Raw genomic sequence first — 27,955 nt, forward strand, 5'->3', positions numbered from 1 at the left:
CTGTTCTCCCAGCATCAGCTCCAGTGGGCTCAGACGGAGCAGGTAACAGCACCCCGGGGGATCATCCCTGATTTTGGTGAGGTTGGAACCCCAGCCTGTGGGGGAGGGGGCTGGCCTGCCGCCAGCGCCAGCATCCCAATTCATGTGGCAGCCTAGGGGGAAGAGCCTTTGTGGCAAGGCTGGCTTCCTCCTGAATCTGCCCATAAAAGGATAAAAGTGCTGCTATCTGGTCGGCATTGGGTAGGATTGCTGATGATAAATTTTTCAAAAGTGTGGATTTTTCCCCCCGTTTTGCAAAGCGGGGGAGGGGGGCGGAGAGAAAGAGAGAGAGAGAGAGAGAGGGGGGGAGAGAGATTGCTTTCACACAGTTTCCAGCCTGTATGTGCTAACAGATGGATTCAGACTCATCTTTTATCTAGTGTTACAGAAGATAAAACTGAAACTGGATGATATGCTGCCTCTTCAGTTTACAAGAGAAAAAAAAAATAAAAAGCTTTTTAAGGGAAGCCCTTATGGTAGAGAAGAATGGTCCAAAATATTGTCTGTCTTTACTCAAAAGGCAAAGTACAGCAAGACCATTTAAAAGTTATTTTCTCCCTCCCCCTCCCTGACTTCCCCAAAATATATGATCTCTATGTCAGAAGTAGGCCAAGCTTTAAGGCTCTCATGAATTATATATCAAGAGACATCATTACCCAAGAGTCTTGAACAAATGCCCCATGGTTTAAATTTTACATTTTTTTCCCCTCGGTGGCAGCAATTTTGGTCTCTGCCTTCTTCCTTAGATGGAAAAGAAAAGTGTTCTACAAAATGCACGAGGAGACGTTATGCTAATAAAGGTAATTGTGCAATGATTGGAAACTGCTCTGTTCTCTTCGGAAGGGAGCTTTTGTCCCACACACACTGGCCCTGAGCTCCAGGTACTCAGGCAGGCAGCCTGCTCCGGCTTTGTCTTGTCTGATTTCAGCAAGAGTCACACACCCACAGAGCCAGGGCTGAGTGAGAAGGGCAACACGTGAACTGGGCATTTGTACACCCGTGCTTTATGACAAAGACCTTACCATCATCGGAATATCGGCTATGCTTTCCCCACCTGTGTAGTCTCTCAGATTCAAGAAAGGCTTTAAGAAAATAATTCTTTCATCTGAAATTGGAGCCATCCACCGGGTAAATAGGAAAGGCAGGTGCCTGGTGTTTTCTTTTTTGCCTCCTCAGAGCTCTTGAAGGTGTCAGAACGTTAGCCAGAACACAGGTGCTAAGGACACGATGCACCCCCCCCCCCGCCAGGGACAGACTGGGTAGGGCGTCCAGACAAGAACTCATGTGGCTGCAGGAAGGGATGTTCTCTGCCCCATAATCTCCCTCCCAATTCACCCTTCTGGGGTGGGTATTTCACAGTGCTGAGCTCTCCTTTAGACAGCCTGAGAGAAGCCAGCTACAATTCTTTATATAGGCTTCTCATCTTTTTTTTAATCTTTAATAATCCTCTTATTAACTCTCTCCCTTTATTCTTATTATGCTTTGGGATATAGCATTTTAGAGATGAAATAGCTGGAAGCTGGAGTGGAGATGTAATTGACTACGGTCACCTCACCGTTATTAGAGCCATGAAATATACATACATCTCCACACACGCATACATGTGGTCTCGAATACGAACCTGATGGTATCACCCTGCCACCGCCAAATAATAGAAGGTGAATCCTACCTACGATCCAGCTCCCGTTTGGAGGGGAGATTCCTTTCCAAGGCTTCGCCAGCACTCTGTCTTCTAGCTCAGCCCCTGCTCGAGTTTCCGTCCAGCCTTCCCTCCCGTTGCACCCCATCACGTTCTTACGTCCCAGCCATACCTCCGTGCATGGAGTTTCTTACTTTGCGAGCCTCATCACTTCTGTCCATATGTGTTGCCTCATTGTGACCTGGGCCCGAGCACCCATCCTTCCCACTCTCCTTCGCGTGTTCCTCATTGCCATGGCTACATCCTGTGTGGATTCCAGACTCAGTGCAGGCCCTCCTGTGAATCCTTTGTCCCCCAGAGTCCCCCCGTGTGGCTTAGGCATCCATGACTGGCACTGTCACATCAGCCCACCCTTCCCTTTGCAGCAACTGCCACACTGTATCTTCATTGTCATTTCACGTATTTATCTTTTCTGGTAGCTCAGGGGTTACTAGCAAACATAAATGAGGCACCCCATTTTGCTCTCAGAATCTTCATCCCCAGAGAAATTCGGGAAGATAGCAGTAAGCTGCAGGGTGGGCCTTGGTGGGATTCTTCCTCCCTGTCACTCTCCCTCTGGATGCAGTCCAGACGAGGAGTCAGCCCACCAGGCCGGGCTTGGTGACGGTCCTGTGTACCATTCAGGTGTGTGGCTGCTTTCAGACCCTTAGATGAGGTCACCATTGCTGCCCCATTGATCACCTCCCCTGACCCAGGCCTTTGGTACCGTGCCCAGCTGACACATTTGAGAAGGTTGGTGACCAGGATCTGTGGTGTCTGATCTAGCACTGAGTCAACAAAGTCGCTGGGGGAGAAGCAGGCCGTTAGGATAGAAGGAATGCAGGATTCAGACAGACAGACCTGCGTGAGAATCCCACTTCTGCTATGAGTGGGTGATCTGTGCAATCTCAGGAAATTGCCCTAAATGCTCTGAGCCTTTGTATCTGTCTCAGTAAAATGAGGGAGAGACGTTGTATGAAGCTATTTTTTAGTAACAAAAGATTATTTTGTAAAGTACTTGGTTCCTAAAGGATATTCAAAACTATTGAGCATTAGTAATATGAAAAAAGTCCAGTTTCCAATCCAATAAATCAGATTATTAAAAATATAGCAAAGTGATTTTACCATTACTGAAGAAGAAAGTCATCTTTGTGTTGCTTTAGATAAAAAGAAAAGAAAGAAAGAGAAGAATTGGTTCATGGCACAAGCATCAGAATAAAAAAGAAAAATCACTAGCTGTTTGGCCTTCCACACATTTCCTTATTTCTCTTAGCCTCGGTTGCCTTATCTCTGTTACAGGCATAATGAGACCCGTGTTGCCAGGGTGTGGATGTGAGAAATGAAATGAGAGATGAGGGTTGGAAAAGGCCACACGCAGCCAAGGACAGAGCTGGTTTCAGTAAGCGGTTTTGAAATTTCTTTCCCCGAAGCTGTTCTACTCCCATCTGTGAATTCTGCCTGGATTATAAGCAGCTTGTTCCAGAGCTCCAAGTAGCTTTGGAGTTTAGTAGGGAGACCTGAACAAGAGCATCTTCTGGGCACTCAAGAAAACTGCATCAGCCTGAGAGTCCGTAAGAAACTGAGCAGCGGACCTGGGGCAGTCCGCCCCCTCCCCTGGGCTGCCAGCTCCTTGTGCACAAGGTGCAGGGGGAGGGCAGACAGTCGCCCAGGTGCCTTCCAGCTCTGACATCCTGTGAGTCTGATTTATAGTTGAGTGAGTTGTCATTCACAGACCAGGAAGGGCCAAATTGCCCTCATTATTCTACTCGCAGCTCTGGTGCCTGAGAAGCCGCTGGGTCCTGCCACATCTAGAATTAGCTCTGAACCCTTGGGCTTTTAATTAAAGGGTTTTGTGAGTTAGATGGTTTAGGGTCAGATTCAGATCTTTGGGGAGACACAGAGGGAGGTCATCTGTCCTGTCATCTACTCCTTGAGAAATGAGCTGCTCCTCCCAGTGCAGGGACAGGGAGTTGGGAGATTCTCGGGGGCCTTCCAGAAAGGGCTTGTGGCTAAGCCTGGCCCCAAGGCCCCACGGACTCAAGGCCCCAGAGGCTCAGGGACAGCTGATGTGTGGCCTGCCATGGCTTTTTTTCCCTGTGAGTGTCTGGGTTGTGCCAGCCCTGGGCTGATTCCGTTGCGGCTCCCCACGGTGGCCACAAAGCCTGGAGTCGATCTTACCCAACACCGTTTCAGCGGTTTCAGCTTCGGGTGTCTTGTGCTAAATGCATTTGCAATCCCATGTGGTGGAAGGGATAAAAGAATTGTCTTTTTAAAAAGTGGTTTTTGAATGTGTGGAAAGCAAGGCTGCCTGCTGTGTGTTTTTAACAATTGTCTCCCCAGAGGAGGTTGAAAACCTCACCTTTCAAGATGTTTTAACTCATATTAGAAAGTGACTTTAATAAAATTGCTCTTCTGGGGTGCCTGGGTGGCACAGCGGTTGAGCGTCTGCCTTCGGCTCAGGGCGTGATCCCGGTTTATGGGATCGAGCCCCACATCAGGCTCTTCTGCTGTGAGCCTGCTTCTTCCTCTCCCACTCCTCCTGCTTGTGTTCCCTCTCTCGCTGGCTGTCTCTATCTCTGTCGAATAAATAAATAAAATTAAAAATAAAATAAAATAAAATAAAATTGCTCTTCTGACCACGGCTGTTGTGATGGCCAGACTAGTGATTATTTGTCTAACCCGAGTCTCCAGGGCTGGAACTGGACACCATTTCCCTCCCAAAGGAGGTGAAAATTGTGTTAGTTACATTCTTCCACCTGGTGTCACCTGAGGGGGGGGCTGGTGCGTGTGTGCACTGGAGTGTGGGCATTCTGGAAGGAGCATGTCATGGTTTCAAACCCATTTGCTTTTCCCACAATCCATTATTGAGCACGTACTGTGTGCCCAGAACCATATTTTGTGCTGGTCCTCTCTCCCCACCACCTGCATCTCAACATTCCGCACCCATCGGCTGTCTTAGGTAGGATGCCTGCAAGCTGATCCAAGTCCCCTGAATGTTTCTCCTGGATGCCGATGTGTTTAGAGAACTTGAATGGGCCACTGTGTTCGCATATCTTCCGTCAGGGTTTTCCAGCTTCAGCACTACTGACATTTTGGGCAAAATAAGTCTTTACTGTGGGAGACTCTCTGGGGCTTTAGCCGATGTTCAGCAGCATCCCTGGCTTCTTACACTGGCTGCCAGGAGGCCCCCGCACGCCTCCAGTTGGGACAGCTGAAAACGTCCACAGACATTGCCAAATACATCCTCAGACTTTACATTTATGAAGCACCCTCTGTCCGTCGCCCTAGTTTATATGGTTATGCGTAAGGATTTTTTGCTCCCCTTTTATAGCTAAAGTAATTGAGGGCCAGGAGGGGAGGACTTGCCCATCCAACAGCGAGTCAGGGAAAGAGCTAAGGTCATCATTTAAGTCTCCCTTCTTCCCAACCCAGCGTCCTTCCTATGGATCCGCTCAGTGGTGTGCTGGCTGATGTTTAGTAACTGGTTCTCTGGGAAAAACAAAAACGAAGCCAACCTGATGAGGGGTGGTTGCAATGTCATGGGGCAAGTACCCCCACCCTGGCTGGTTTCTTCTCAACACACATCCCTGACCGGAAGTTGCGAGGAGACATGCATAATTGGCTCTGGCCGGCTGGTGCCAGCTGTCTCCAGGATGCCACTAGGCCCACATGTGCTTCTGTTCGGGTAGCTTTGCTCTCTCCTGGATCTCTTCTATCCCTTTCCCTCTTTGCCATCAACAGATGCACTTATACTGGGAGGTGCTGTGGGAAAGTATTAGCCTGGTGAAGGCTTTGATCACCTCTTCGGCTAAGTACAGAACAGTTAGAGTGGAATTTTCTCCCTCTCCTGTTAAATCAGCACTTGGTTTCACAGTCTGTCCACCTAAGGAGCTGCAGAAGCAGGACAGCTCTTTTCTCAGAGCAGAAACCTTAAGGAGCTCGTCAGTCGGATCTCCTGGATAGCGTCAGCTCCTGGGCAGGAGCTCAGGCTGTTGGTCGGCATCCATCATATTGAGTGCGAGGCACCTGGGGGTACAAGGGAGCGATGGCCACAGGGCTGTTTGACACGTCATTCTGGGGGGTGGGAGTAGGGAGTAGGCTAGAGTTTTAGTCCAGATGCGAACTTCGACTTCTGTAAGCCTCAGTTTCTATACCTGGGAAAGGAGAACTGGCTTATGTCTGGAGCGGCCGGAGCATACTCCCCTCCTCGGTTGCTTGAAGGGTTGGCTGGTTGTCATATCAGTATAAGCTCATCAGCCCTGAGGGCTTAGCTGGGCTTGGCTTTTTCACCTTGGCTGTGGTTCAGTGCCATACGCTCCTTCTCTCTGGTCTAGCCTTAGACCCGGGAGAGCGAGGAGTGTGGGAAGAACCCTCAGCTGGGTTATCGGAAGACCTGGGTTCTCATCCCAACTTTGGTACCACCTCATTACATCACCTTGGGAAGCAGTTCAGTGTGACTGGAATGTGGGTAGCCCCACGGGAAGGGTGGGAGCATGCCGTGGCATTTGGATTTTATCCTGAAGGCGGTGAGAAGTGCTTAAAGAGAAGGCACATCATCAGAAGTGTGCTTTAGAAAGTTCTTCCCGCGGAGCACAGGGCCAGAGTCCAGGCAGGATGACACCAGTTAGGGGGTGGTACAATAGGCCAGTCAGAAAGGGAGGACGCCACCCACAGGCACTGATGCGGAGTGGCACAGACAGAAAAGGCTATGAGAGTTCAGAGAAGGGAGAGGTCAGAAGAGTATCAGAGAAGACTTCCTGGAGGAGGTGAGGCTGCTTCAGACTTGGAAGGATGGAGATGTACGGAGGTATAAGTCTACGGGCAAGAAAACACGAAACTGCGGTCAATCCCATTGGGCTTAAACTGAGAACTTGTGGGAAGGATGGCGATGTAAAGGACCCGGTGAGGGAGGGACTTGAACGTGAGGCTTAGGGAGGTGGCTTCTGTTAGAAGGTGGTGAGCCTCACAGGAAAAGCACATTTTCTTGTGGTCAGTTTCCATGGGGCCTGGATCCCAGGCATTTTCCTGTATGTAGCTCCCACTTGCTTTTTTGCCTTTGGCGAGGTGTGGGGTGCCTGGGACCCTGACGAGGGGTGCATACACTCACCCCCCACCCCACAGCCCTGTGCTGTTGAGGAAGGCGCCGTCCCTCTAAGCCTTGAGGATGAAGGCCGCGCTGAATGCTGATGGATGACTCCTGATTCGCCTCGCGGTGGGGGGCCCAGGAAGGGAGCAGCTGTGCTGTTGTGCAAGTGCAGTCCCCAGTATTTGTCTGCCTGGGCCAGGGTGACCGTGGTCCCCCGCGATAAGCCGTCTCCCAGCTGTCGCAGGTGCATTCTCAGTCATTCCTCCCCGTGTTGACTCTGACCCTCTGCCCTTACTAAGAAGGATGGAAATGCCCCTTTGTCTCACCTGCCAGTTTCATGAAAGTATGTCTGTCCCTGTCCACGAGGCGAAGGATGGCCAATCTCACAGCGTCCGAGGTACCTGAGATTGGGCCTTCCCGTGAAGTGTCAGGAAACAAGAGTTTGCTGGGAAACGGCATGAGCAAGGTAGCATAACCTCTGAGGCTCACGTGAGGAAACAGGCTCAGAAGGGAAAATGACTCACCCGGGAGGAACCGTCAGGAATTGGTAGCGCGAGGACAGAAACCAGGCACCCTCTGGACCTCAGCGTATCCCTTTGGATTTGGATTGGGCCACGCTGCTGGAGGGATCCATTTGCACGGTAGTTTAGCAGAGGCCTGCCTTGTAAGAAAATCACTTTCTCAAATGGCTGTGTATATCCTGTATATATCCTCTTACTCCATTGATGGGCTCCATTGATGGGCTGTTCTAGACATCAAGATTCCCGAGTTCCAAGGACTTCTTCATTACACAGAAGGCAGTGATGGATTTGCCCCATGTCTTAGGGATTTGGGGTCAAAGCAGAGACGGGAGCCCAGTTCACTAGCTTCTCAACCCACGGTGGTTTCCTTCCCTCGGTCTTAAGGCATCGGTGCTGTCTCTGGAACACCCAACAGAAGCCGCCTAAAAAGTACCCTCTGTTGTTGTAGGCCAGGGGCAGGTGGGGAGTTCGCTGGTGGTTTGTGGCGCTTGGATGACGTTGGCCGTGGGAGACACAGGTGGCTTTGGGAGCGTGAGAGCCGCAGGTGTTCGCACAGTGTGCTGGAACAACCACAGTCATCAGGAGCTTGGGCAGCAAATGCCTCCGGCCACATCGGCTTTCAGATTATGCTCAGTGCGATCTGGCCCTAGCACCGTTTCTTAGTTTTTTACTTCTGGGCAGCCATGGCCTTGAACTTCGGAGCAATCATTTACTCTCATTGTCCAGGTCAGCGTTGCCCACTTATTGGAGCAGTTATATTTGTTAAAGTTTGCATGAAATGGACCGACAGAGAGGCCAAGGTGCAAAGAAGTTATAGTTCACAGCTGATGGGCTCGAGACCCCAGGCTCTTACCACGGCCCCATCCTCCACTACCACTTAGAAAAGTATTTGATGTCCTAACTCACGGTCAACATCACAGAAGTGCCAGTGTGGGTAAAGTCCTTCACAGCGTGACACCAGTCTCTTTTCCTCCTGTCTCTGCTACCTCTTTCCTTCTTCCCCAGCCATGCTGAGCCTTCGAGGAAGCCAAATTTTACAAATTCCAACATCGATACTTACCTTTTGTGGGGGACCCTGGACTACTTACAATAGCTGTAACTACCCTATAAAGATAAGTAAGACATGCCCCTCCTCTTAACTAGCTCCCTGTCCAATGGCAGAAAGAAAACACGAACATAAGTAGCTTTGATACTTTAGAAGACAAAGCTCATTTGATCCTCAAAGTGGCCCAAAGAGGCTGCTGGTGTATATTGCTGAAAGATCTGCATTTAATAGACTTTCCATGTGAAGATCAGAGAGAAGCAGTGACTAAGAACATGTCACACTGCCCAGCCAAGGCCAAGTTGGGAATAGACCTAGGTTTCCTTTACCGCCTATAAAACGTTCCTGCCACATCAAGGCGCCCTCCCGGCTTGTGTCACTGGAGATGGTCGGGCACGGCCTCTGCAGGCTGGACTGTTTGTCTCTGTCTTATTGCCTCCTGCCTGAGACAAGGCAGCTGTCAGCTGCTGATGCCTTGAGCCTGTCAGGTTGTGCCCCTTTCCCTCCAGAAAGGTTGCAGCCCAGGAAGGGAGGAGGGAAGGTAAACATTCCCCTGTTGTCTGGGATTTAGTGATACTGACATTCAGGGTTATCAGGGAGAGGACGCTGGCCCCGTTCAGTTTCAGACGTGTCTCCCCCCACCCACCCCAGAGGTGGACCTCTGGTTGATGTGATCAGCACTGTAAAATACCTTCTTCTGGAAGACGAGGGAGCCACTGTGGTGGTGGTGGTGTGCAGAGAGTGAGATGTGAACTTCTTGAAAAACTGGGCAGAGTTTTCTGATGGGTCCAGCCAGTTAAGCTGGTGTCCTCCTGCCACCCACGTGGCGGGTACTTACCTTATGGTTGTTGAGGTGTGACAGAGATGACAGACAGATGTTAAGCCATGACCCTGGGAAATGGAACAGATGCGAGCTTGGGAGTAGAGACCTGGGCTCATGTCCTGCTTCTGCCACCGCCTGCCTCTGGTGATGACCCTCTTACCCTATGTCAGATACGCCAGCTGTGGGCTGTAGCACATGGCACTAGAGATTGAACTTGAGCTCAGATGTGTACCCCTGCCGCCAGCTCACTGCCAACTTGGCTGCTCACTTGGCCCTCTGAGTTGCTCTCTAGGTCCTTATCTGCATGATGAGGCTAAGGGGAGCACCGCTGTTTCCAGGAAGACCACGTGATCTGCAGCACAGGGCCTGGCGCATAGTCAGTGCACAGTGCAGATGAGGGTCATGCATTGTTCTCCTCACCATCATCCACTTGTTGACCTCTGACGGTCTAGGATTGCCTGAGCCCAGGCACTCTGTACGGTCACCATCTGGACTCCGGCCTGCTCCCAGGTTGTGTTCCCAGCACAAGAGGCTACATGCCAAGATGCAAGAAACCAGAATCAGTTGGGAGAACTGTGTCCAGTCCTGGCTTTTCCGCCTACCTGCTGGGTGGCATTGGACAAGTCCCTCCCCTTCTTTGGAACTCAGGGATCCCCTGAATGGCATTGACAATCATATTAATAGTAGTAATGATGATACCGATGGCGGTAGCGGGTTTATTGGTGGCCCCCCGCAAAAAGTCACTCCCTAACCCCCACAATTTGTGAAAGTGACCTAATTTAGAAAGAAGGGTCTCACCTATTATTTAAATATCATCTCTTGCAGAAGCTCCTACAAGAAGCAGATAACAGACCTTTCTGTCTGTTACTGCAGGATGAGGCCTGGGGCCGGTGCCTCTGAGAGCAGCCCCTTCAGGCATGGGTAGGCTTCCTCAGCCCCGTGAGCTTCTCTAGAGCCCTCAGAAATTGCTGGACTACAAATGCTGTGATGTTCCTTGATTAAATGAATGCCGGAAACGGTCTCTTCAGAGAACCCGCTATGGCCTGATTCTTAAACAGGCCTGCTCCCCAGGCCAGATCCCTGGCCAAAGGCTCCAGCTCAGAACTACCCCCCCCCCCAACAACCCTGAGGCAGGGTCAGTGCCTGCTGGTCGTGGAGAAAGGCCGGCTTGTTCTAGCAATGCTGACCCCGAGGAAGCGGGTCTTGCACCCTGTCAGTGGACCTCAGTTTCTCCAGTGAGGCTAGCTGGCTGCTCCCACACTGGTTGCCTGTCCGGCTGCCTTTGGCTGCCCTGGAGAGGGGAGCCACGGAGCCCTCACATTTGGGGGACTGGCTGGTTATCAGAGCAGCTGCACGTGCAGGTTCTGGGTGTGAGGGCACAAGGAACCCGATGGTCCTTTTAAAATATATTGCCGAAACTCATCACGCCTTGCTTCTTGAATCATAGCATGACCGCCCTGTAATCAAGTTACATCAGCCTGTTTTATATGGAAGGCCTATGAGTCCAGCGGATTTAGAAGGCGTTCTGCTGAGCAAAGGAGAGTGAATGGTTGCAAAGGGGCATGTGTGTGGGTTGGAAAACAGGGGATCATCCAGGAGAGTCCAGCCCAACTAGGCGTAAAAATAACCAGCCCCATGGGGCTGTAGATTATATTAAGGTTGACCAGATGTCTTGTGTGCCTGGGACAATCCTGCTCTCTGTCTGTTGTCCCAGAGGCATTATTAATATCCCCCTTTCCACTCTCAGAAGGATCTAGGTTTGGCCGATAAATCACGTGGTCACCCTAATTGTGTGTCACCTTGTATGTGCACTTAGTAGAGACACGGTGTGGATGATGTATTTGAATAAAACCCTGTACCTGTGTGATTCCAAAGCTGGCTGTGGGTGAGCGCTGTTGTACTGCTGTGACTAAGGCACGTCACTGTCTCAGAGCACATGTGGTTTCGAGGTGAAATCATGGGCCCAAATGTCAAATAGATAGCGGTTTAGATATTTTCTCATAGCTTGCTGGCTTTTTGACCTTGAGGAAATTACGTAGCTTATCTCAACTGTGAATTGGGAGTAATCATACAGACTCAACAGTTGGTGTCATTAGGAAATAACCTATGTCAAGCAAGTGCTTATTTCTTGACACATAATAAGCTACCAACATATGGCATTGCCATTATTATTATTGTTATTGTTGTTATTTCATGACCGTTGTTATTTTGGCTTTAGTCTCTCCGTCTGTGGCATGGTGAGGGATGATCCCCGTCCTGCCCTGCTCCCAGGGTCTTTGTGAAACTGAAAGCAAGTAGCATCCCCAGAACCTAGTGTCCCTGGGAGCGTGCGCACCGTTCGAGGTGAGGACTTTCAGCAGAGTCTCCCTCGCGCTTCTGCTCAGTGGATTCATCCCTCTGTGATATGGGAGATGAGTTCCCAGGACATCATCCTCGCTTCCACCTGCCCTGATGACTCTCCCCTCGCTGGCCCTCCTCGGCCCAGCCTACTTCCTCCTCCTGTGAACAGCACTGTATAAAAACACCAAGGCCAGAAGGTCATTTACTGGTGCTAACTGACTGGGGGGGCTGCCACCTGAGAGGGGGCAGGGTCCAGATTCCTGGGTGGGCCTGCGAGGCACCTCTCCATGTTCTCTGCCTGGGGAGTTCCCTCCCTTCCTGTGCCTCTTGAAGGAAGGTGTCCTCTGTTCCCCGGGTCCTTGCTTATCCCCTGGCTCTTTGCACTAATTTGCCTTTCTGCCTGCCTCACCCTTTCTTTCTTTTCTTTTCTTTTTCTTCCTTCTTCTTTTTTTTTTTTCCTTTCTCTTTGAATGTGACTGCTCTGAAAGGGTGGATTACCTTGTGGTTGAGAGCAGGAACTCCACCCAGACTGCTTGAATTGAAGTCTTGGCTTTACCTACCAGTTGAAAGCTGAGTCCTTTGGAAGAGCACGGCAGTGTCCTTATCTGGAAAAGGGGGCAAGAGTGGTGCCTCCCTCGTGTGGTTGCTGGGAGGTGTCAGGGGTCCCTCAGCTTAACCACGCCTGGAGGTACCTGCTGAATGGGAGTTATTTTTATTACGTAAAATCCTGCCTATTTCTTCCCGTCGGCAGGTGCTCTTGGTGCTGTGGGAAGAAGGCTGCAGGGAGGTCTGATCCGAGTCTAGGCTCTGCTGCTGGTTAGCTGGGACTCTAGGCAGCACGCTCCCCCCCCCAAGGGGGGGCTTTTGAGTCCTTACCTGCTCAGCCTGGAAGGTGGCAATGGGTCCCACCCAGGCTTGGCCTTCCCACTGTCCGTCTGCCTTCTCTTTGGTTTGCCCCTGCCCTGCCCTTTCACTTCCGGAGCCTTTCCAAAGTGGAAGACACACAGCTGTTCTGAGCTCTCAGTGCCTCCCCTGAATGGGGCAGGGACACATGACATGGAGGAAATGTCACAGGTCATAGACTGGAGGTCAGGAGATGCCTATCGTCATCCTGGTTCTGTGGTGTGACCCTGGATAAGTCATTTCATGTCTCTGGATTTCAGCTTCCCCAGTTTCAAAATGGGGGCAATTACCCCTCTGAAGCATGACCCAGAAAGAGGTAGTGTGAAGTGCTCTGCTCGCAGCCGGATGCGACAGAAGTGAGGGCTCCTGATGGTGTCAGATGGAGCAGAGGGACTGTGACCGCAGCTCCGGCCACGGTCCACGCTGCTGGCAACAGAAGCCGCTCGGCGTTGGGCTTGTGTGAGGTTGTGCTGCTTGTGGGGACCCGAGACGGGAGTTGTAAGTGTCCTTCCCTGCTTGACCTCTGTTCTCTCTGAGGGACATCTGGCCCAGGGGGTGACTCAAACAGGAAACTACCAGCCATCACTTCAAAAAGCTTGGACTCCTCTCAAAGATCGGCTTACTTTGTGTTGCTCTGTGTTTGTTTGGATGGCGGGGGAGTAATTTACAGAACCGAGGGCAGATCCGCAGAGCGAGCCCCTCCCTGGGAGGACCTCTGTGACCAAATCCGTAGGCTGGAAGGAGGTGGGGTGTGCTGAGGGCTGGATAGGATCATAAGTTACCCAAATGCTAGTCCGTGGACCAGAGCCAAGATAGTGGCATCGAAACTCTCCAGAAGCTTTGACCGCCACTCCAGGATGGAATTGTACTTTCTGTTAGCTTCTCCAGATGCACAATCAGTTTGGGAACTGCTAGTGTGGCTGGGACTGGGATTGCCTGTCAGAGGTCTCCTCATTACCTGCCCCTTCCTGGTCCCCATCAGGACGCTGGAAAGTGCTAACAGTATTAGCACTGCGGTATGATTAAGTCATGATTAGGGTTAGCTATTTGTGTGGTTGTTCAACTTAACCAGGTGACTGTGTGCTTCATGATGCACAGTGGGAGTTGGGGGACTTTGGGGAGCATCTGTAAATAAGTAGAGGGGACAACATGGGTAGGAGAACATTCTGGAAGTACCAGAGAGTCATAGTCTGGCAAAGACCTGGCATTCTATTGGCCTGACCCTCTTAGTTTTGTTTTTTTTTTAATTTTTTAAAGAGTTTTATTTTATTTATTTGAGAGAGAGAGCATGAGAGGGGGGAGGGTCAGAAGGAGAAGCAGGTTCCTGCCGAGCAGGGAGCCCGATGTGGGACTCGATCCTGGGACTCCAGGATCATGACCTGAGCTGAAGGCAATCACTTAACCAACTGAGCCACCCAGGTGCCCCTGACCCTCTTAGTTTTGTGGTGGAAGAAAGTGGAATTCTGTCTGGGCCTCAGTGGGAGAATCAAGTCCCTGTTGAAATTGGATTATTGAAAGTAGATTTTAATTTTGGGAATGTTTGAGAGACAAAGCAGTGGGGACGGGACAGTGCCCCCGATACCCGATCACTTCAACTTCTTCTCTCTTGTTTCCAGGTCCTTCTGTGGCACATCGGCAAGAGGTGAGGGATGCGGTCTTGCCCCTGGTCCTTCTTCAGAAATTCACCTTGTTCACTGTCTACACCCAAGCGCACAGGAAACAGCCCCTGTGTCTGGGCTCCCTTTTCCTTGGGCTGTGCTCTGTGATGGGACTTTACGAACACAACCCCAAATCCAGAGGAGATAAACCTCTCTCCCCCTTTTCCTCCATGACCTGGTTTCCCAAAATGCAGGGCCAGGCCCACAGATGCCAGCTCAGGATTCACTTTCTCATCAGGCCAAGGACTTTTCAGAGTTGCTGTGTTTTCCATATCATTTCCTTCCTTCCTCCCCCCCCCTTCACTTCCTGTTTTTTCTTCCTCTTTCTCCACCCCCTAGCCCTGCTCTCCAGCCCCGTCCCGTGTTGTCTGAGAACAGGAACAAAGCTCAGAGCGTAGATAATCATGACTTCCTGATGGGCCCTCTCTCACTGCTGGGAGCCAGGGACAGGCTCAGCTTCTCTGGGGCACTGGAGCTTCTGCTGGGAGCCTAGCAGGAAGCCTGGCCTTTAGAGTCCCCTGTCTGAAGCAGAATCTAACAAGAATAATCCTTCATGTCCTTGCAACAATTCATAGTTTCCAAAGAACCTTCTCCTGCATTCAAGCTAAAACACTGGAAAAATAAGACAACTGCTAGTGTTTTGGCCGAATAACTAAGGTCTAGTTTAGATGGACAAAACACTGATGTGGGAGTTAGATAGGAGTTTATTTCTAGTTCTGCACTTTATTCTCCTTATGACCATACAGATCATTCTGGTTCTCTGAAACTCGGTTCCCTAGCGAGGACCAAAGCCAGTTGTTCCTTACCTAGAGCTCTCCCTTGTGGTTCAGGTTCATTTTTTTGGAAAAAATGGAGTTACAGGTATCTCGGGGAATTTTTGAGGACAGATCAGGGACATGTATCTGTAAGATTTGAGGACAGATCAGGGAAGAGTATCTGTAAGATTCATACGGTAGGCCTGGCAGATCTTATATGCTTAATAAATGTGAGATCCACTCTTGGGTTTTGGTTTTCTGCACAGAGGAGTGGCTGTTCAAATATATAGTAGCCAGAAAAATCACATAATAAATGATACCCCTGGGAGGAGGATCCAGATCTGTTACTGTGTTTTCCTGAAACATGGAGAGAGAGAGAGTGAGAAAGACAGAGAGACCGAGAGATCTGCTGGCTGAGCACAAATCATTGAAAAACAAAGCCCACCCACTACTGTGCTCCCGGGGCCCACTATTCCATAACAATATTTTTCTGATGGGAAATAGAACAGTCCCAACCACATGCCTGAGGTGGACTGTTTCACTCATTTAGCTCCCAGGGGCAAAATTACAAAAACAGCGATCTGGAAAAAGTCCCACCTCCTTTTTTGAAAATCTGTTTAAAAAAAAAAAAAAAAGACTTCCCAACCAGGGTCAATGACCACTTGTTTGAGAAGTCAGCCTGACTGTGAAGCTACTTTTTAAAAAATTCCAAAGGCCAGAGAGTCAGAGACATATTCCAAATGGAATTCTCCAAGTTGCTGAATTCTTGAATGAGGCTCTTTGCTTCTGAGCCTCAGTTTCCCCGACTACAAAACGAAGGCACCATACAAATGGTGATGGCATCAATGTCTTGTAGCCCTGGTAACCTGTAATTCTGGGATTCTCTCTGTTCTCCTTAACAAATGTATTATTGCTAGAAGAGAACAGGAAATGGCCTCTCAAAGTAACATGACTTGCATTCCCTTTTAGCAGATTATCACTCACTTGACGACAGAGAAACAACAGGACTCTGGGGGCCACGGGCCTGATTTGGGAGCCAGACTTGCCTCGGCCGGCTTGTTCAGCGGTTTTGTCCTGTCAGCCTGGACTGGTGAACCTGAATCACAAGAGAGAGCTCTAGGTAAGGAACAGCTGACTTCGGTTCTAACAGACAGCACCATGGTAATCAGCATGGTTGGTGGAGAGAATGTGGGATATGCCTGCTTCTAGAATACTTGTAAGTATGAAGGGTGGTCATTTCACCAGAGTCATGCCTCCTAACACCACATACCCATAAAAGGGGGAAAAACCCCAGGATATAGATTTGAAACGTCCCTGGACTCTACAGCTGCATTCTGAGTGGGAGCTGTTGTTCTCCTGGGTCTGTGAGTGTTCAGGCATGAACTGGAGTAGCTTAGAACGACAGGCAGGGGAGAGCAGATTTGAGCTGTAGCTGTAGGTTACTGTTCTGTGCAGAATTCATTGGAGATGAAGAATACTCTGGGTTCCATTCTGTCCATCCTGGTCATGCACACTTAGGGCAGCCGGAGACGTCCTTCAGTAGCAAACCCGGGATGGAATTTAGGTCTTGTGCCAGAGGTCTGGCTTGTGTTGCACTCACTGTAACATTTTTTGAGGCATTTTCAGATTGTGCAGTCATCCTCCAAGACCACCGTACTGCTCCAGCCACAGGCTGCCAAGCCTTACTGCCAACACACGGGTTCTTTGGTGTTCCTCCCTCCCTCCTCTGTCACCTCCTCCCAATCCATTATGGACACTTTCCTTCTTATCTGTAAGGACTGGGCCACACCTCCCTGAACTTCTTCATTAAATTTGGACCTGACATGAGCTGATACCCCTCCCAGAGGACTAAAGATCTACAGAGGGGCTCAGTGTCCTCGGTGCTGGTATCTAGCTCATCTCCTTAAGCTGGCCCTGGGGCACCCACCCCGACAAGATCAGGAATCACGAAGGAGATACCGGTACCCTGAGATGGCCATGCACCTGTTCATCTTTCTCCAGGTGCTGGCATTCCCTTCTGCTGTCCTCTGTTCTAAAGCTCTTCTTCCGTATCTAGATATCTTGAGTTCCCTTGAAAACTAAAAGCAGAAGCATTTCATACAGCTGAGCACAGCACACAAGATAAGACCAGGAGATTTCTCAGGTGGTTTCCAGTTCAAGTGCCCAGGATCATTTTATCCTAGACTTGTTCCTGATACCACATTCTCATTCGGTGGCAGGATAGGATTATCTTATGCTCCCTTCCTTTCTTCCTCTCATGGTTTCTTTTCCTAGGGCGGCCACCAGGCTACGGCTTAATTCAGAGGAAGGAGAAGAGCTTTTGGAGTCAGACCTGATTTCAAATCCCAGTTCTGCTATTTATTAGTTCTGTGATTTTGCTGAAATCATTTTAAATTGCTGAGGTTCTGTTTCCCCACTGGTAAGACGGGGACAGTATGCCCTATGTTGTACCCTTGTGATCAGGATCAAAGATCATTTAAATGCATCAACATAGTTTCTTCCTCAAAAAAATGTTAGCTCCTTTTCCTCCCCATTCTTATTTAGAGCTACTTAAATATAGCTTTGATCCCCATCAAGTTCTACTAGAACCTGTGCCTTGTGTATCTAGAAGCATTAGGCGCTCATTCATCCAGCCATCCATTCATTCCTGCAGATGTTGATGGAGCGTGGACTACGTGGCAGGTGCCATTCTTGGTGTTAGGGATACGGCACAGAACAAAGTTCCTGTTCTAATGGAACTTGCCTTCTGGTGGGATCGTGGGATCGTTAACAAATCAACAACTGTATGTTATATCAGGCAGTGTTAAGTGTTATGGAAAAAAAATAATAAAGCAGGAAAACATACATAAATAAAGCCAAGCCAGAGAGATGGGACGTGGAGAAAGCAGCAACAGGATCTCAGGAAAGACCTCCCTGCTTAGGCCTATATTGGAGTAGGACCTAAACAAAGTGAGGGGGTGAGGCTCGAAGGAACAAAGACCTGAGTGGGAATGTGTTTGAGATTTAAGTAACTGCAAGCAGCCAGGAGGATTGGAGCAGAAGGAGCAAGGGGCCTGGGGAAGGAGGCGAGGGTAGAGAGAAGCAGGCCGATCATGTATGGCCCCATATGCCGCTGTAAGGACTTGGGTTTTTACGTTCTAGCTGGCCTTTCCAGAGATTCTTCTCCCATTCCTCCCTCTTCCCCAGAACATCGTGGAGGCCCCATCCCTAAGCATCCCGAAGTAGAAAAAGGGATGGATGCTCTTGCCCACTAGAGTCTGAGCCCCCTGTTCAAACCCGTGTGGGGCATTAGGTACCAAGGCTCTGGACATGAATGGGTGAGATGTGGCCCTGCCCTAGGAGCCCATGGCCCTGTCCTAGGAGCCCGTGGCCCAGTGCGAGTTCAGGCTGCTTAAGAAAGTTGCGTTGATCAGTTAGGTCAAAGTAAGAAGTTGTTGTTCTCAATGGGTCCGTGTGGGACCAGTTTCCTAGAGTGGTCATTCTCCACTGGACCCTCCCACAGGTCACTTCGACCCATTTTCTTGGAATGCGCTCACACGGCGTATTTCCGAGTCTTGGCCTTCACGTAACGTGGGGATCGAACATCTGAGTGCCTATTCTGTGTCAGTGCCAGTGTAGATACTGGCTACAGATGATGACTAGATTCGTTCCCTGCCCTCGAGGGGTGGATGGTTTTCCCGGGAGCCCTGCTAGTGACCCGATGACACACACTGATCTGTGTTGTAGTAAGAGTGTGTGTGGGGGAGCCCAAAGAGAGGTTCCTGACCCAGACGGAGGGGGCAGAATGGGGCAGCTGCTGGGCTACGTTGTCTCCAATCAGTCTGCGAGGTGAGGAGCAGTCAGGCAGGTGAATAGCAGGGAGGGTGGGCAGCGTCAGGGAAGTTTCCAGGCAGAGGAAAGGGATAAGCCAGGGCTGCCCATCAAAGGTACTGTGCCGGTTAGTCGTGGCCGTGGAGTGTGAGGTGAGGCGGGTCTGAGGGGCCCAGTCAGAGCGGGGAGGACAGACGGCTCAGCAGGGGCCTCACATGCCCACCAAGGGTGTCGAGTTCATGTGAGGACAGCTCAGAGATGTGAGGAGTCTTTTTAAAGCAAAGATGGATAGCCTGATGAGATTGGAGTTCTATGAAGCAAAGGGTCTAATTTTATTGACTCTAAATTTATTCTGATTTATCAACAGTGGTTGGTTTTTAAAGTGCTTATTTTATACCTACTTTTTGTAGAATTGTAAGATGAGAGTTCCTCAGGTGTAAAGTAGGTTCATACAGATGGACAGAATGAGATAGTCATCTGGTGCGGAGGAATGCGTGGCCCTTTCTGTCATCCGGCGCCCTAGTGAATGGTAAATGTTGACATGTTCGTGCGTGGCCTGGGGGCACAAATTGCAGGGAACGTGCCTTAGAACATAAGCCTTATTTCTCATAGAGAGAGTGGCTGGCAAAGGCCTGTGCTGTTCTAGTAGGAGTGATGGAATTTAGGTCTTGATGCATTTTCTTCTAGTCAGAAAGCAAATGGGTAAGATCCATCTCTTAACCCTCTCCTAGTTGAAGGGGACAATAAGAATGTTCTCTTTAGAAAGTACACATTCACTGGACAGGCAATACCCGAGTCCCTACCATGGGCCAGACACTGTGTGAGGCCTGGAAACCATCAAGACAGATCAAGCATGCTCACCCCTCCAAGGAGGTCAGGTTTGTGGCAATGACAGGGGAGCCAGCAGTCACGGACACAGAGAGTGGACAGGAGCCCTTGCAAGAACAATGTGCAGAAAGGGAGGGGTGCCAGGGTGGCTCAGTTGGTTAAGCCTGTCTGACTCTTTTTTTTTTTTTTTAAAGATTTTTTATTTATTTATGTGATAGAGAGAGGGAACACAGCAGGGGAGTGGGAGAGGAAGAAGCAGGCTTCCAGCAGAGGAGCCCGATGTGGGACTCGATCCCGGAACTCCGGGATCACGCCCTGAGCCGAAGGCAGATGCTTAACGACTACGCCACCCAGGTGCCCCTTAAGCCTGTCTGACTCTTGATTTCAGTTCAGGTCCTGATCTCGGGGTCATGGGATCGAGTCCTGTATCGGTCTCTGCAGTCAGCAGGGAGTCTGCTTGAGATTGTCTCTCTCCCTCTGCCCTTCCCCTGTTAAAATAAATCAATAAATTTGTTTTTTTAAGTGCAGAAAGGGAGCACGTTCTCCGCCCAGGGAAGTCCAGGAAGGCTTCCTGGAGGGGGCCAAATGAGCTGGGCATTGAAGGGTGAGTAGGAGTTGGGAGCTAGGCGAGAGATATCCCTGGTACAGAATGGCACTCTATAAATACGGGCCAACACTAAACATCCGTGCTGCTGGTGGTGATGGAGAGGAAATAGCCGCAGTGATCATCACGCACAGATAATGCCTCAGCTCTGCTTTTCAGAGCCCAGTAGTAGACGCCTCCTCGGCCGCCCACCTTGTTCCCAGCAGGGACTAAAAATAGGCAGATTGACTAATTTCAGTTGCTCTCTCCTCTGACCCCACGGAGGTGTCAGTGAGAGGAATAGGATGAGCGGGACCACAGAAATAAGTGGAAAGAGGAGGAGGAGGAATCCATCCCCGTCATCCAGAAACACTGATGTAATGGCATAGCTTGCACCGGGGCTCTCTGGTAGCAAAATTCAACTTTCCAGAAAACTAGGTCTGCTGCTTCCCAGTGAAAACTGTGAGAGAGGTTTAGAACTGTGTCTGTCCCTCTACCTTCCTCTTAGAGACCGAGGGGGGGCGGCGGGAGGGAATATATATATGTGTGTGTGTGTATGTAATACCCAGACACTGTGTATATGTGTACCTTCTGTGTGTGTATATATAGGTATGTGTGTACACACACACACACACACGCGTGTTATTTAGAATCCATGCTAGTCTAACAGAGCCCGGTGCCAAAGCCCTCCAACCACACGTGCCGGCTGGACAATGAATGGATGGGTTAGAAGTGGCCTTGCGGTCCTCCCCTGGGAGCCTGCTTCTTCCCCTCCCACTCCCCTGCTGTATTCTCTCTCTCTCGCTGGAAAATCTTTTAAAAAAAAAAAAAAGAAGAAGTGGCCTCGCTGACCTGCACGCTTCCCTGGGTGAGCTGCGGGCTGCAGGCTTCCCAGCACTGGGGGTTCACAAGCACCCCAGGATGCCAGTTACGGAAGAGGACACTGAGACTCAGAGTCCCGGAGCAGCTTGTCCAAGGCCCACAGCTACCAATGGTCAGGAGTCAGGCTCTCTCGTGATCGTCCCCTCCTCTGCTCTGTATGCTGCCCCACCCTTCTGATAACACAGTGAGGAGCCGCAGAGAATCATCCTTGGATGTGGCCCTCACCTAGAGCTCTGAAATGCAGCACTGGGCAGAGCAGTGGCATCCCGCCATGGAGTCCTCTCCAGATCCCTGTGGTGCCAGCAAACGCTCTACATCTTGCCCTGTAGGTGTCTGTTTACTTGCTTCCAGGGATGGGGAGCTCACTATTTGATAAAACAACTGGTTCTAGTTGTGGACACTAGGGACCCTTCCCTCCTTACAGAGCCGTCTCTGAACCTAAAATTGTCCCATTTTTAGTAGGGTTACTTGCAGGTTTTTTTTAAGTAATCCCTGTGCCCAAAGTGGGGCTCAAACTCATGACCTTGAGATCAAGAGTAGCGTACTCTACCGACTGAGCCAGCAAGGCGCCCCCTCATTCCTAGTAGGCTTACAACAGCAAGCAGCCTAAGGAGTGAGTGCTTTGCTCAGTTCGGAGTCTCCAGGACACACAGGCAGCCCCAACACACACCCTCCCTCTCCATTTCTCCCCTTGGAGAACCAGGAGAATCAGCCAGGGCTTCCTCATCTCTTGCTTTTTGGGGATCTGTGTTCTTCCTGATGGGCTAGGCTGAGTGGAAGACAGAACAGCTGGGTTTCTTCTCTTCTCCCTCTAAGGAAAGACCTCACCATAAGCTTTCTCCCACCCTCTTCACCCCACAACCCTGGCTGTCTCAGAGCAAGTAAGCATTTCCTTTGGATGCCTTTAAAAAACAGAAGGTGAAGTTTGAAAAGAAGGAGAAGAGAAAGAAAAGGAAGGACGGAAAGGATGGCTGTGGTGTCAGGGTTAACCCGGGTTTGAGCCCAGGCTGTGGCACTGACTGACCACGTGACCTTGGATACCCCTTCCCTCCTCCATCGTCACTACAAGGCAGTCGGGCTTGATGGTCCAGGGCTTTCCATTTCTGAACTTGACCCCAGAGAGAGTCCTTGAATGCTGCTGAATCCACAGGTGGCCCTGCAGGACCCCAGTGTGGGGGTGTAGGGGTGTGGGGTTCACCTGGCATCACCCCACCAGGAAGCACCTCTGCTCCAGTGAGAAACTGGACCCCTCCCCTTTTCATGGCTTGCCCGGCCTCCATCAGCCCTGGGATTCAGAACAGCTGACGTGGTTGTCAGAGTGAAAGGGCTTGGCCGGCCTCCCCACCCCCACCTGATGCCGTGAGCCCTGTGCAGCTGCCTCCCTTGCTCGGCCCCTTCGTTCCAGCTTCCAGCTTCCCGCAGCTCTGTGCTCCTTCTCTGCGCTGGAAGAGAGGAGAGTCAGCTTGGGGTGCTTGGCGTAGCCCTGAGGGCGAGCCTGCCTTTCTCTGGGACTTGGAAGCTGCCGGCCCGGGGGCCCAGGATGGAGACTTCATCAGACCTGCAAGGCAGAGTTAGGCCCAGGCTGCAAATGGACAGAGGTCTTCTGGGGAGAGATTGTTACTGCAGAAAGCAGGCTCGGAACGGGTCTCCTCCAGAGACCTCGCTTCCCAGCCCGCCACCTGCTCTTCTCCTGACCTTGCCGCTCATGCGGGAAGAAGGGGAACAGGGAAATCTAACGTACTGTCAGCCATCACCTAGGCTACTTGGAGCCTGGAAACGTGATGACTTTTACAAAAGCATGTGTCCCTAGTTTTAGGGGAGGACATGATAGCGTGCATCGGAGTGGACTGTAGGTGAGGTCTGGTTCAGCAGCGGTCATCATGAAACGCGGTATCGCGTTATGGTTCGGAGTGCAGACTGGAGCCACACCACCTGGGTCTGAATCCTCCTGTGCCGCTAGCCGGTGAGCGTGGACGGTTACCACTGCTCTCATTCCGCAGTTTCTTTGTCTGCAAAGTGAGAATGTCGATGACACCTGCCATTTAGGGCGGCTCTGCTTCTTCCATGAGCTGGTCTAGGTGTCTGCTCCAAGGGGCGCCTGGCACATAGTAAGGACCCAATTCATGGTAGCTATTTTATTTTGATCTGAAGCCTGCATTGAATATTTTATTAAAAGTAAGGTTTTGGGATGTGTTGTGGTTTCAGGCATTAAGGAGCTATTTTTTAAGCATCTTTGGAGTACAGAGCTAGTCCTACAACCCGAGCATTTGAGGAGACCGGAGGCAGCAGGAGAGGTCCCTGCACCAGGAGGCTTCTCAGGGCAACAGGGTGGTTCAGAGTGGGGGTGGTGGCCAGGACAGGATGGAGGCAGGAGCCTGGAGGCAGATGGTGCATTGTGAGAAGGAGGAGGAGTCCCACAAGGATGGTGGAGGGATGGGGGAGCAGCTCTGAACAGGAAGTGGGAGAAGGGCTTGGGAAAGAGGGATTGCTTGAGAGCGCTTATTGGTTTTGGTATGGGCGAGCCTGAGGGCACCCAGTGGGGATCACCCGACTTTGTCCAGCTCTGTGTCGGGGGAGGGAGAAGGTTCCGGATGTGCCAGTGGAGGCCCCGCCGCACAGGCAGGACGGGGGCAGGCCCGCTGCCCCACACTGAGAGCGCACAGGCTCTCTGTGTGCCCAAGAGCCCTGGCCGGGCCTCCTCTCCTTAAAGGGCCCGACAAAGACTCGCTTGTTCTCCCCTGACATCAGACCTCGCCCTCAGGACTTCTCTGTTCTTCTGGGGCAAGATCTCACACAGTGATAATAGCCCAAAAGGGAAGGGAGGGAGCAAGGGAAGACTGGCTTGGGTGTCGCCATGCCAACCCACTCCCCAGCCGAAGGCAGGAAGACAGTGCCTACCACGCTTGCCTGTGCACCTTGCAGGTCCTGCCAGGGACAGTGCCGAGCTGCGGGATGCCTGGTCCCAGCTGAACGGGAGCTGCTGGTATCGGTTCGGAGAGATGCCAGCTGCCTGGTCAGGAATGGACAAAATATGAGAGGGCCAAATTAATTATCGCTGTATACAATGAGTGGATTGTTTTCTGTTTTTTTTTTTTCTTAAGTAAGCAAGTGTTGCAGTTAAACACCTGGATTTTCTATTTTAACAAAAAGAAAAGATTTATATAGAGAGTTATAGAGAGAGTTTTGCCTTAGAAATTTCATAAAAACACTGTTAGGGGGCTCCCGGGTGGCTCAGTTGTTTAAGCATCTGACTCTTGATTTCAGCTCAGGTTATGATCTCAGGATCCTGGGATCAAGCCCTGCATCAGGCTCCACAATCGGCGGGGAATCTGCTTGAGATTCTCTCTCTCTCTCCCTCTGCCCCTCCCCCTGCTTGTGCTCTCTCTTTCTCAAATAAATAAATAAATACTTTTTTAAAAATTAAAAAAAAAAAGCTTACTCTTTAGAGGAATCTGTGAGATCGTCTGATCTAGGTTCTGTCTGATTTTTTTTTTTCAGGTAAGTAAACTGAGTCTGGGGAGTAGGAGGCAGTGTGAACAATGGGAAGAGTAAAGCCTTCCCAGCCTTCTGGCCCCGGGCTCCAGGACCGGGATCCTGTGTATAAAGCACTTAGCCCAAGACCTGGTGCACAGCAGGGCTCAGAAGATGCTCTCTCTGATTATTTTTGAACTTCCATGTGTGCCAAGTGGGATCAATAAATAAAACACTCAAGAAACAAAACACATGTTAAACCAGTACAGCAGAAACTCCTGATTCCCTTCTTCCTAAAACAAAAGCTTACTTTTGAGATACGGGATGAAAAAGGGATTTGACACGGAACTTCCAATCCTTAATCTAGGGCGGGGCTTCTCAAGCTTGTGGCCAAGGCCACAGGCTAGTCTGGGAAGGCAAGCTGGTGTCTCCACGGTCTCTCCTTGGGGCTTCCCATACTCCGCGGGGCACCCCAGGACCTGAGGTTATTTCATTTAGTGGGGTTCTCAGCAGGTGCATACCACAGAGCAGCCTCAGACCTCGTATTGGAATAAAAATCTGCCATCTTCAAGTGGGACTAAGATCCAGCCTAAACACCACTTGAGCCCTCTGTGAGGCTGTGAGCCCCAGAGCAGATAGAGAGCAGAGCTTTCAAATTTAGTCATCTGTGGCCACAGACGCCAGCCTGGGAAGCCCAGCTGCAGGGTAAAGTTGAAATCAGGATAGTACATGGTTGAGTCATCAAGAGCAGGGCTGGCCTTTAACATAAATTTGGAGATAAACACGGTGAGTTTGTTTGTTTGGTTTAATTGTGGTCTTGGTGGATCAGTCCAAACAGGGAAGTCCCACAGTGACTTTTCTGGGTTCTCTGTGTATTCTGGATTTCCTGCAGGAGCATCCTCTCTCCGTGAGAGCGACATTGTACGTCTGTGTAGAAATAGCCTGGCTATAAGCACAGGGCTGGGGCTGCAGTCATTAATGGAGGATCTCCCACTATCCTAATTTACACTTCCAGAGTATTTTCCAGTTGTGCCGGAGTAAACTAGAGAAACTCATTTTGATACACTTGGGATAGAATTTCAGCCTTCCCCCCCCCCATTTTTTCTTTCTCTTCCACTCCAACTGGAGTCAAGGTGATTCAGGCACAAGCCATGTTTCCCTTGGTGGAAAATATGACTTAAGAAATTAGCGAGAGCAGCTGGGGAAGATGATGACTGACCCAAATGGTTGAATCTATTGATTTTCCCCCTAATTGCCATGGCTCCATGGGTTGCAGCCTGGTTAAGACCAGTGCTTTTGAAATGACCTTGAACAGGAATTAAGTGAGTTATGGTGTTAAGCATTTGGGTACTATAGCTGTGAATCTGAACACTTTTTACTACGAAGAGGAATAACGTTTAGAAAATATCCAGGACTTTGATATCGATCCCTCTGCTTTGTCCTTCTTATAAACTTCTGCATTTGTACTAAGGCCCTACCCTGACCTGGTCTGGCAATTTTAACGTGGGGCAATAATGCCTCTTAGTGGAGAGCCTATTTAACTGCAAGCTCTTGTATTCACCCAGGAAAAACTGGGTTTTGGCAGAAGATATCACTTTCACAGTTCTAAAAACCACACGAGGGGACTGCTTTCGAACGTCATCGTGAGAATCAAATGAGAGCATTTTGGGCAGTGCTTAAAACAGCACGGAGCGCAGGACTGCCAGTGGCCGCGACCTGGTTATCTGACAATGCATGAGGATTTGGGGAAGCAGGGCATGACTGGAGTCGTCTTTGGAGTCCCCAGGATTTTTCCCACAGGGCCCTTAGTGCTGCTGTGATGCGTGGTAGGAAAGGTGACCGAAGCCTCACGTCCTCACCTGAGACAGGACTCTTCCAGCTGGTTCACCTGCCTGGAGGCGGGAGGCAGCAAGCCCCACTTCTGAAAGCCCACCCACCTTACACATTCTCACTGTGCAGGAATTTGGATTCAAAGAGGCGTCCACGCGGGTGCCTGGGTGGCTCAGTTGGTTGATGTCTGACTGTTGATTTTGGCTCAAGTCATGATCAGGGTCCTGAGATCCAGCCAGGTCTGGCTCCACGCTCAGCAGGGAGTCTGCTTACAATCCTCTCTCTCCCTCCCTCTCTGCCCCTCCCCCAGCACTCTCTCTCTCTCTCTAATTAATAAATAAAATGTTTAAAAAGCAAGCAAAGAGGCATCCACAAATGGGAATCCACAGCCCTGAGACATGTTATTTTGTCATTCCTGTCCCTGACCTTGGGCTTCTCCCAGCTTGGCCTCCGCAGCTGATTGGCGGGGCCAAAGGCGGGGCCAGTCACAGGCTTCTCTTTGTGAGACCCGGTAAACCAGCCATTTCCTCCAAGTGGGTGAGGCAGCTTTCTCAAAGCCTGCTACCTGTCTTCAGTTCACTTGTACATCCCTGAGGCTGTACCTTCCCTTTCAGATGCCTCAAATTTTCTTTCTTTCAATTTTCAAGCATAGCATGAGATCCCTATCTGCTTCTTCATATGCCAGAAACTAGTTATATCTTTATTAAACTAGGTGAAAGCGGGAAAAACATTTCCTCCCTCCCTCCTTCCCTCCTTCCTTCCTATCTCCCTTCCCTCCTTCCTTTATCCCTCCCTCTCACTCTTTCTCCCTCTCCTGCCTGCCTATCTTCCTTCCCTCTTTCTAAGTAAATGGCTGGGACTCAGGAGATCTTGGATACGGATTTTGGCATTCATGCTGTCATTTCTCCATTCTTTTTTTTTTTTTTTTTTTCATTTATTAGCAAACACGTATTCCCTGAGTGGCCGGCTGTGGATTCAAGCCTAAGTCCTAGATCCTGTCCTGGAGGTTTTCACCTTCTAGGAAGAAAGGCAGACAGGTAAGCAGGAGTGACTGGAATGTGGAAGGGTGGTGTGTGAGGGCTCCAGGGGCTCTGGTGAGAGGCAGAGAGCAGAGGACACCGCCCCCACCCTGGGACTGGACAGGCATCGGGGCAGGCCCCAGGCCAGTGGAGGATGGAAGTCTACCTGGCAGGGAACTACCTTGAGAGCAAGTGTAAACACACATAGGAAAACCAGTCCCACCACTTCGTCATAACCAGAAGACTGGGATCTGCCCAGGGATCACAAAGCTGGGGGTGTGACAGCTGTCACTCCCAAGACCCCTCATGTTCACCCCCACCAAGAGTGCATGATCTCAGTGGTGAGGGACCTGGGGTTGGCTTCCATCCAGCTCCTGGGTCTCACCAGTAGCCGGATGTCTGCTGAGAGCTTCTCCGTCCCGACTCAGCAGCCTTCTTCTGCATGAGATCTTTCCAGTTTATTCCAGACCAGATGAGTCGTTTCTTCTCTTGCACGGCTTTTCCAGAACACTTTGTCTTCACCCAAACCTCCCTAGAACCTTCCATCCTTTACAGTGGGCTTTGAATATGGCTTCTTGCCCTCAGTGTATTGTGCTCTCAGACCACTGCAGGGACCGACTCTTACTGAGCATGGGTCTCTAAAATGAGCAAATGTTCATGTTATTCTTTAGACCATTCACCAACTTT

At 50.4% G+C, this 27,955-nt stretch overlaps 1 protein-coding gene across 5 annotated transcripts in view; it reads left to right on the forward strand.

Annotated features, from left to right (window-relative positions):
- The window catches only part of CYRIA (CYFIP related Rac1 interactor A), a 107,852-nt gene that overhangs the window by 26,228 nt on the left and 53,669 nt on the right, over positions 1–27,955 (forward strand). Inside the window, exons 2-4 of one of the 5 annotated variants that reach the window (XM_034659881.1) lie at positions 14,049–14,074; positions 15,815–15,965; positions 27,191–27,286. The gene's annotated coding sequence lies outside the window, so the exon portion shown is untranslated. Of the gene's footprint in view, positions 1–13,811; positions 14,075–15,814; positions 15,966–27,190; positions 27,287–27,955 lie in introns of those variants that run through there. The other 4 variants (XM_034659880.1, XM_011229691.3, XM_019803605.2 and 1 more) reach the window with 4 other exon arrangements.

The sequence above is a fragment of the Ailuropoda melanoleuca genome, chromosome 4 (assembly GCF_002007445.2).
Source record: "Ailuropoda melanoleuca isolate Jingjing chromosome 4, ASM200744v2, whole genome shotgun sequence".
NCBI lineage: Eukaryota > Metazoa > Chordata > Mammalia > Carnivora > Ursidae > Ailuropoda > Ailuropoda melanoleuca.